Source organism: Macrotis lagotis, chromosome 6 (genome assembly GCF_037893015.1).
Source record: "Macrotis lagotis isolate mMagLag1 chromosome 6, bilby.v1.9.chrom.fasta, whole genome shotgun sequence".
Taxonomy (NCBI): domain Eukaryota; kingdom Metazoa; phylum Chordata; class Mammalia; order Peramelemorphia; family Peramelidae; genus Macrotis; species Macrotis lagotis.
The window spans coordinates 75,648,955-75,659,308 of NC_133663.1; the positions used below are offsets into that span (position 1 = coordinate 75,648,955).

The window sequence follows — 10,354 nt, forward strand, 5'->3', positions numbered from 1 at the left end:
TGCTTTCATTTTATGAGTGTGTTTATCCCATTCACATTCACAGTTATGATTACTAACAGCTATGGGGAAGGGATGTGTATATGTATGTGTGTGTGCATATGAAGTGCATGGATATAGTCTAGCTCTTCTCATCCCTGAGCTGTTAGTATCCCAGAAGACATATAATAAATATGATACCTTACATGTTAATGTCTGCAAAAGTAGCTTGTAGAGAGGTTTCTGTTGGTGTTCAGTTGTTTTAGTCATGCCTGACTCCTTGTGATCCAAGGTGGTGTTTTCTTGGCAAAGGTACTAGAGGGATTTGCCATTTCCTGCTCCAACTTATTTTACAGATAAGGAAATTGAGGCAATCAAGTAGAAGTGACTTCAGGGTCAAACAACTAGCAAGTGCCTGAGGCCAGATTTGAAGATGAGTCTTCCTGACTTCAGGTCTAGCTTCTAGCCATTGAAACATCTAGCATCCTAGAGAGCTTACAAGGGATTTAAATTTCAAACAGAAAAGTTTCTATTTAATTCCATAAGCAAGAAGGATCTATTAGGGTTTACTGAGCAAAGGGATGATCTGGTCAGGATTTTGGTGTAAAGGATGGGTTTGTAGAGATAAATTGAGTCACTACTGTGCTAGTCTAAGAATAAGTATGAGTGGAAAGAGAAGTTCAGATGCTCAGTTTCACCTTTGGTCCTTGAGATAATCACCTAACTTGCTCATCTGTAAAATGGTAAAATCACTGCCTATTTCCAAAGATTGTTCTGGGCAATGCTTTTTGAAAACCTTTAAAAGCTATATAAGTCAATTACTTCATGGGACACTTGTATAAAAAGAACAAAAGTAGCTAAATTAATTGGTAGATGGAAACATCATCTTATATGGGGGGAGCAAAGAAGAGTGTGAGAGTAATAGTAATAGTTGTCCTTGGAGCATCCTCTATCATTTGAGTCTTCCCCATTTTCACTGAGTCACTTGATGAAATTTCAGAATATAAAGGGATAACAGGGACAAGGAAGTGTTAATATCTTTTTTTTTTTTAGGTTTTTGCAAGTCAAACAGGGTTAAGTGGCTTGCCCAAGGCCACACAGCTAGGTAATTATTAAGTGTCTGAGACCCAATTTGAACCCAAGTACACCTGACTCCAGGGCCGGTGCTTTATCCACTGCGCCACCTAGCCGCCCGTTAATGTCTTAAAGTAGAAAGTTTATACTGTTGTTTTTCTTAAGGAAGACTAAACTTGATAGAATTCTAGAGCTCCTAGGTATTGGTTGGTAAATGGATCAACCCTGTTGACTTAAAAAGTGAGGCACATGTAAATCAGGGGTTAATAATCTGGGGTTTGTGTCCTTGAAAACATATAGGCAACCATTTTTCAATAGTTATTCTATTTTTCAATAGAATTTGTTTCCTTTGAAATCCTTTATAGTTTTTTTTATGAATTTTAAAATATGATTCTCAGAAGGGGTCCAGAGGTTTCACCAGACTGCCCAAAGTGTTTGTGACAAAGTGGGAAAAAGGGTCAGGAACCTCCTGGTCTAGAATCAGAAAATGGAGCCATTTTAAAGGAATTTTTAGAGCAGAATTTGACAAAGAGTGGGGAGAGCTGAGCAGAGAGGAGCAGAATACCACTGTGAAAGACAGAAAAAGGGCTTCAAGTAAAAAAGAAAAAGAATTAAGGCTTCCACCAGAATTGAACTGAGGAAAGAAACAAACCCAGGGGGTCCAGCTGAGTCTCCTGCTCAGTAGACCAAAGGAAAACAGAGTAAGAGGAGAAAGAGAAGAGAAAAAGGACATGGGGGTAGTTGGATTCCTGGAGGTGGGTAGTGCCTTGAGTAGATTTTCCCTAAGTGTCTGTTCCTCCTGTAGTGGACTCTTCATGTGTGTCCATTCTTTTCAATTAGATTGTGTCATGATGGGAAAGTATCAAGCAGATTTATGGAGGAATTCTTTTATTCTGATTTTTATGCAAAATAAATTTTAATCTAAGTTTGAAACACATTTACAATATCCACATACATATGTGTATATACATATAAACCTCTGCACATATATATAGAGATCTATCACCTCTCTCTCTCTCTCTTATCTATCAACATCTTGGTGAGAGATGGAACTTTTAAGGAATCCCTCAGGGTTGTCCTATAGTCAGTTTGTACTAGTTTTCAGAAGCTGATTGTTCAATTTTTAATGTGAACAAGCATTTACAAATCATAAATTGACAAATACTGCTATGCCATTCATTGTTTTCTTGATTGTCTAGGCTTAAGCTAGTAATGGTGAAAATGTTAATAATTTTGATGAAGCTTAAAAGTATATCAAGCTGCTTTTTTTTTAATTTTTGAGAGGTGATTGTTATATATTTAACAGCGATTCCCTGACCCTTGATTGCCAGAGACATCTTTATCCACTTTTATAATAATGTTTATTCTACAATTACTAGTTATGTGATCTGGGGGAAATGATTAATTTTCCAGTCCCAGGTACATCTGTAAAATGGATATGACAGTGTTTTCACAATGTAGCTCATAATGCTGCTGTGAGAAGAACTTTGCAAAGTTAGAGCTTTCACAGCTGGGCATAGTGAATAGAGAGCCAACTTTTGAATCAGGAAGGCCTATGTTCAAATCCTCCTTCTTAGACATTCTGGTTGGGTGAGGTTGGGGACATCCTTCAAGCTCTCCGAAGGTATAAGAGATAGATCAAGTACCTATCTCCATTGAGAGAGGGAGTTTTTCTTTGGGAGATTCTTATTGGAAAATCTTCATTTCCAAAGAAGACCTTGACATCAGGGAGGTGATACTATGACAAGCACATGAATTGGATTTGAGTAGTGGGGGGTTGTGCTAAGTCAATGACTTAGCTCACTTTCTCCTCCAGAGCTATTCAGGGTCCAGTGTCCAGATATGAATCAGGACAATTGGAGATGACCCTGGATGTAAGGCAATTGGGGTTAAAATGGCTTATCCAAAGTCACACAGCTAGAAAGAGTCAAGTGACTGAGACTGCATTCAAACTCCTGACTCCAAGACCAGTGCTTTATCCATAGCACCGACTAGCTATCCCTTGGGAAATCATAGGGTCAGACAAAAAAGTAAACAAAAAAAGTTGTAGAAATTACAGAAATTCTAATTCTTATTATCATTCTTACATTGAACAATTGATCTGATTTTTTTAGTAAGTTACTTCTGACATTAGTCATGAATTTATGAGGCTAGAAGTTGATGGTCCTTTCACCTTGCAGCAAAAACACATCAGAATTTTCCTAGAAAAATACGAATTTACCTTACATCTAAAACAGGGCTTCTTAACCTTTTCATATGCCTTGAAGGCCCTATGATAGCCTGGTGAAGCCTAGGGAAGCCCCCCCCCCTTTTCAGATTAATGTTTTTAAATGCTTAAAATAAAATACATAGAATTTCAGAGGCAGTACAATAAAATACAGTCACCAAAATATTTTTAAGAGTTCCCAGGCTTTAGGGGCAACCAGGTAGTGCAGGGGATAGAGCACTGGCCCTGGAGTTAGGAGGACCTGAGTTCAAATCATTCCTCAGACACTTAATAATAACCTAAGTCACTTAACCCCATTTGCCTTGCAAAAAAAAAAAAAAAGAATTCCTAGGCTTTAGCTAAGTAATTGTGTTTTAGAAAGATCTGTATACTTCTTCAATGTCCCAATAGAATGTTTAATTTTCTGTCCTCAAATTATGCCTTTCTTGTAACTTTTGGAGTACCTGGTAGTCCAATGCCTCTTCTCTCATCAGTAGAAGGAAGCTGTAATACTGTTTCCATAATCCTTCAAGACCTGACTTTCAGGCTTTGTAGTTCACTGGAACTGTCTCCAATATGGTGCATGCCAAACTTCTTGTATCTTTAAGCTCTGATCCTATGTGGAAATAAATGTGGATGATTCCTGAATGGTTTTACTCTTGTAATTTCTAGTGATGCAACTCTCTCTGCCATTATTTTTGAGAGATGATTGTTACATATTTACCACCAACCCTCCTTCTTCATAGACATCTTTATCCACTTTTACAATAAGTGGATAATATAATAAGATCAGCTTCTTATCTGTAATTTAGAATTGCTTCAGACACTGAAAAGTTAATTGACTTACCCAGGGTCCCACAGTCAGTCTGTAACAGAACGATTGAATTAAGTTCTTTACCACAATGCCATGCTGTTTTGGAAAATGAATTTCCATCTATAATTCCCATTGACCATGAAATTTCAATGTCCTCTAGAAGGGAAATTTCAAGCTCAAATTGCTTGTTAGGGTAACCCTTATAAACCACTAACATGATTACTCTTCATTTCACTAGAGAGAATGTATGTAAATTGATTTGAAAAACCTAAAGCCCTGTGTAAATGTCAGATAATTACTACTGTTAGAATATTGATTAATCTGTGACCTAGGACTTTGTTCTTGTGAGACTTCTGGATGTGAGATTTTTTTCCCACTGAAGCAGATGGTGATGCCTCTGTGTATTAGAAATTGGGTTGAGATTCAGGTGTAAAATTTGAAACCAGGTTGTCCTGTCTCTAATTGAAGCACCCTACCCACATCAAATTGTTTCCTCATTATTTTTCTGTAATTCCCATCCATCAGATTGTATATTCATCCTGGTAAAAGTCTGCCTCTCCTTTCCTATACCCAAAAAGTTCAGTTTGATGTTCCCACAAACTTTTTTCTTCTTCATCTTCCCTGGGGAAAAAAATAACTCTCTGTATTCAAAAAGCTTAATGTTCAGTTGTGTCTTTTTGTGACCTCATTTGAGATTTTCTTGGCCAAGACACCATTCCAATGGTTTGCCACTTCCTTCTCCAGTTCCTTTTACAACTGAGGTAACTGAGGCAAACAGGGTGAAGTGACTTGCTCCAGGTTACATGCTAGCAAGGGTCTAAGGTCAGATTTAAACTCAGATCTTCCTGACTACCCCAAGTCCAGTGTTCTATCCACTCTGCCTTCTAGCTGGAGGCTAGAAAATGAGAAAAGCTAGAGATGTTAATGTAAAAAATGCTAGGTACCTAGAAACCATTCATCCTCATATTGCTATGTTCCTTCTACTTTTTTGTCTGTTTTGTATAGTGGAAAAAAATGTTGAATCTGGAACTACAGAACCTGACTTTTACCAGTACTTACCAATATTGCCAATTTCCTTATTTATGAAATGAAGGGTATTAATTAATAATTTTCTTAAGCTATAAATCTATAATCCAACAATCATATTTCTGTCTTTTGAAAATAAAATCATAAAAACCCAACAAATTCAGTTTATTTCCAGTGATGGAGTCAAAATAAATGGGGAGAATGGGTTATTCCAAGTAGCCATCAGACCAGCATGTTGTAGAGTTAGTTTTGCTGTTTAAATGTGGAATGACAGATTTGAAATCCCTACTTCTAGTAAAATCGACTCTGAAAGAAATGATTATTTCCCTCTTGTATTAAAAACTAATTATAATTGAGGAGATTCAGGATTTTTTCCCCTTTCTATTTCCTCATTCTCTACTATCTCAAATCAGTATCTGAAGAATAGGAATTATAAAAAGATTGGATTACATTTCTCCTCAATTTGATTCAGAAGTCCATTGTATTCTACTCAGGTTTAGGGAGAGAGGCTAGGGATGGTCTGGGAGTAAAAGTGACATAATCAAAGTCAAGTTTCTCCAACTCCTCATTAGAATAGGCCTACTTCTCATTATAATATTCATTTTACTCATTAATTATTAATTAAACAGAGTTGATTGCCATCTGTTGGGAACACCCACTCTTCCAAAAGCATATCAAGTAGCTACCATAATGCTTCCTTGGCTTAGCTAGTCAAATGATCATCGTTTTATTAATAACTCCCTAGTCAAAATTAATAAGAAAGTTTAATTACTCAGAAATTATGTATCTTGAACTTTTTATACATCACAGACATTAACCCTTTTATAAGCATTTTATCATACACATCACTGGAGGAAACCCATGAAATAGAATTCATTTAGGGAATAATATGAAGGTGATTTCTAAAACCAAAGATTAGTTATTTTACCAAGTGATTTATCAGGAGATTATTATCATACACACATGTCTATCCACCCCCATATATATGTATATATATACACATATATATCATATATACATATATGGATGTTTATTTAGTATATATACACATATAATGCACATATACATACATATATGTATATTTGTGTCTAATGTAGCCATCTCTAGGGTGAAGGTGGGGATAAAAGAAAAAAAGGAAAAAAGATATTTACATGATAACTATTGTATATTTAAAGGGAATAGCAAGTTGTATATAATAGATTTGCAGTTTAATGTGCATTTTTCTATTAAACTGTATTATGGAAATAATTATTTTATTCTATAAATTAAAATTAAAAGAAAAAATAAATAAAAGAAATTAATATGTTGAATTCTATACTTAAATAAGTTTTATATAACAGAGATTCTCAGTTTCATATATATTTGCATCTAGAACACTTCATGTTTGTTGACGATTATCAAGTTCAGATGAACCAATAATAACAATCATTTTCAAAATAGAAAGAAGATAAAGAAGAGTAGAATAGAAAAGAGTTGAACAAGAGTAACTTTTTGTTAAAAGAATGTTTTCTCTAAGAAAAGACTCAGCCTCAAAATATTGGTTTTCCCTTGTATTCTGGAAAGGTTTTATTGAAAAATATTATTTAATATTTATAGTTTTACCAAAAAGGATATTTAAATTTATATGTATATAAACACCCATATATCCATATATACTTGCAGATATAAATTTCCATACTTGCCCAAGGTCACAGAACATTGTGTAAATGGAGGTACCTCTATACCAATAGTGACCTATAGATAAATACTCCAGCACGTTCACTCAGTGTTAAAAACCTATTGATTTCAAAAGGAAATCTGCAGTTAGAAAATTCATGTAGACATAAAGAGTGGATTAGACTGGGACTATCCATCACTCACATTGTCCTAGAGAAAAATTCATAAATCACAAAAGTACCTTGAAATACAGGTATTGCCATGGTATGGCAACATTTTTTCCTTAAATATACTTAGTAGACTTGTGAATTATAAATGACGGCCCCTCTCCCCAAGGGCAACATTAACCTACATACCCTTCTGGTTTCTTTTTTTGGAGGGGGGGGGATATGCATTTATTATTGATGACCTTTTAAAAAAATTCAAGAAATTGGCATTGCATTGTTTCCAAAGCAATTTATCTTTCAAATGAATAGCTTAGAACTGTTAACTCCGATGTGGGGAGAAAGAGAGCTAGGAGATTGCTAGCAGCCACTCAGTGCCACAAATAAAATTATGGAAGTGTCAGAAGCTTAAATGGGGACAACTAGGTGATACAGTGAATAGAGAACTGGCCCTGGATTCAGGAGGACTTCAAATACCACCTCAGCCACTTGATACTTACTAGTTCTGTAATCTTGGGGAAGTCCCTTAACTCCATTGTCCCACAACCCACCCCACCTCCAACAACAAAAAAAAGATTATTTGCTGGAGAACTTTATGTTGAAGATGTCAGGGGTGACCTTCATATCAAGTAATCAGTAAGTATTGATTAAGCACCTACCATGGGTTAAACTATGCTGAGCTCTGGGGGATACAAAGAAAGGTAGTAATGTGCCTCTAGGTGGTCCAGAAGGTCAATTTGACATGAATTTCAGGGAATTTTAGAAGTAGTTTCATATATTAGACTATGGCAGAGTACAAAGACCATCACAATTGGAGTTAGAAGGCCTGACTACAAGCTTTCTCTATCACTCATTAGTGATATGCAACTTTGAAGGAAGTAACTTTGCGTCCTAACTTTCAACTTCTTTCTCTGTATAATGGAGATGATACTTCTTTGCATTATTTACTTTATAAGGTGGTTGTGAATCCTTCAAAACCTTAATGTTGTATCAGAATGAACTGTTAATTAGGACAATTTCATTAAATTTCCATATTTTACAGATAGAGGAAACTGAGGACCATCTATCTCAATACCCTTTTGTGAGCTTATGTCCAGCAGAGCTAGAATTAAAATCCAATTTCTAAAGTTTTTTCTAGGTACACCAGACACAAATGTGCAGAGCACTTCCAGAATGAGACAGCTACCTGTAATCTAGGATAACACCATTGCTTCAGGTGTTGTCTGTCTGACAATCAGAGACATCTGGCCAGTAAGCAGTGCTGAAGACTTCCTGTGGTTCTTAAAAAGGACCCTTCTGGTTATCTCCTGAAGTAGAAGAAGCTTTAGGAGCTGAGAGCTTTTAACCTTGGAAATCTTCTTTGGGGCAGAATCCTTCCTCTCCTGAGCTCTATTACCAATTGCCTATTAGAAGTCTTCACTTATATGACTTGTAAGGGACTTAATCAACCAAGTATAAGATAGAACTCATTCTCCCTCTTTCTTCTGATCCATCCCTTCCCTAAACTTCCCTGTTTTAGTTGAAGGCACCACAATCATCCTTGTCATCAGCCTGACTCACAGATCAGAATCATATTTTTTCCTTTCTTTTCCCCCACCTCCAATATAATTAGCTGCCAAATCTTATCAATTTAACCCCACAATACCTTTTCTATGTGACTCCTTCTCTCCAACCATACTACTACTTGCTATTTCACTCTCTCATCATCTCTAGCATAGTCTAGTTTGTCACTCGATGAATATTTATTAAGTTCCTATTATTTAACTCTACATAGTATTAGAACTGGACTAAGCAATGGGAATACAAAGGGAAAATGCAGTCCTTGCCCTTGAAGAGCTCATGATCTCAAGGGGGAGATAGCATTCAAATAAAAAATCTGTGCACAAGATAAACAGGAAACAATTTACTGAGGAAAGGAACAAGAATTTAAAGGGATCTGAAAATTCTTCCTAAAAATATAGCTGGAATTGGAAGGAAGCTATGGAAGCCCGGGAGGTAGAGTTGAGAAGAGAGAAAATTCCAGGCCTGGGGGAACATCCAGATGTGTGGAGGAGGGCAGGAAGAACAATTCAGAATAGTACAGGGAGAGGTGATGAGGGTTGGAAGTAGACTAATCTATAGAAATCCACACAACTGTCAAAAGTGTTGAAACAGCATCTGACCATGCCAGATTCACAACCAATTCAGGGCAACAATGACTGTTACTTTTCTGCCATCTTCCCCTTCTCTCCACTCACACCGCTACTGTCCTAGGTTAGACCCAATGAGCTTATAAGGGCTTGTTAGTATCAATTCTTGAAAGGCCTTTAAAGCCCTTCAAAGTTCTGGACTACCCTCTCAAGTTTTCCTCACATTCTTTCTCCTTCATATACCTTTGTATTTCAGACAATAGTCTTCTGACAGCTTACAGCTCTTCCTTACTTAAATCTAATTCACTTGCATGTCAAGGTAGTGCCAGTTATGGCATTACAAATAATAACAACAGCCCATGTTATTACGGGCAGCTAGGTAGTGAAGTGGATAGAGTGCTGTTGGGCAAGTCACTGAACCCTAATTGCCTCGCATCCAGGACCATCTCCAGTCATCCTGATTCATATCTGACAGTGAGGCTGGGGACTTAGCACAGTGTCCCCCCCACTCAAATCCATTTCATGTGCTTATAACGGCATCATCTTTCTGATGTCAGGGTCTTATTCACAAAGGACAAACATCATCAACAACCTATGTGCAAACTCGTGCTCATTCCTATGAGGCTCTTACTTTCTTCTCACCTGTTGTGCCCCTTAATTATAACTTCCTTGAAAGTCAGGTCCTGTGACTTTCTGCAGGAAGTCTTTCTCCATTTTTCCTTGATTGTTAGTGTTTTTCCCTTCTTCAAATATTCAGGTATATGTGTCCATGTTTCTGTGAGCTAGCAAGTTCAGAGAAGCTACCCAAGATGTTCATATGGACTATTTGTGCCTGACCTGACCATGCTGAGCTCATAGTGATCTGATGAGTCACAGCTGGACACTATAACTCCTCTCTAACATAGTGATGTCATTTTGATTTTCTTCAATAACAAAGGACAAGTACCAACCACCAACCAACCAACCAACCAACCATATGCTTATATTTCTGTGAATTAGCAAGTAGAAGTGGAGAAAAGTGGAGCAAAGAAGGCACATAGAAAAGGTGTCTGTGGGGTTTCATTGATAAAGCTTGACAATTATGTTATGGGATAGGAAAGGGAAAAATATGATTGATTTATGAGTCAGGTATATCGTATCATACTGGGAATATAAGCTACTTGGAGATGGAAACTGGTTTATTTTCTCATTGGCAGTGCTTGTTATGATAGTTTGTTCATAATAGAACTTTAATAGAATGTTGGATTGAATTGGGATTCTTTCTTCTAAAGAAACAATTTTAGTCCTAAATTCTTTTTGCATATTGTTT

General features: G+C 36.6%; 1 long non-coding RNA gene across 6 annotated transcripts in view; it reads right to left on the bottom strand.

The window, feature by feature from the left end:
• The window catches only part of LOC141491706 (uncharacterized), a 57,208-nt gene extending 47,338 nt beyond the window's left edge, over window positions 1-9,870 (bottom strand). For all 6 annotated transcript variants that reach the window (XR_012469722.1, XR_012469723.1, XR_012469724.1 and 3 more), the window contains exons 1-2: window positions 9,688-9,870; window positions 3,721-3,872 (exon numbers count right to left, since the gene is read on the bottom strand). This is a non-coding gene — a long non-coding RNA (uncharacterized LOC141491706). The remainder of the gene's footprint in view (window positions 1-3,720; window positions 3,873-9,687) is intronic.
• Between the last annotated feature and the right edge of the window lie 484 nt (window positions 9,871-10,354).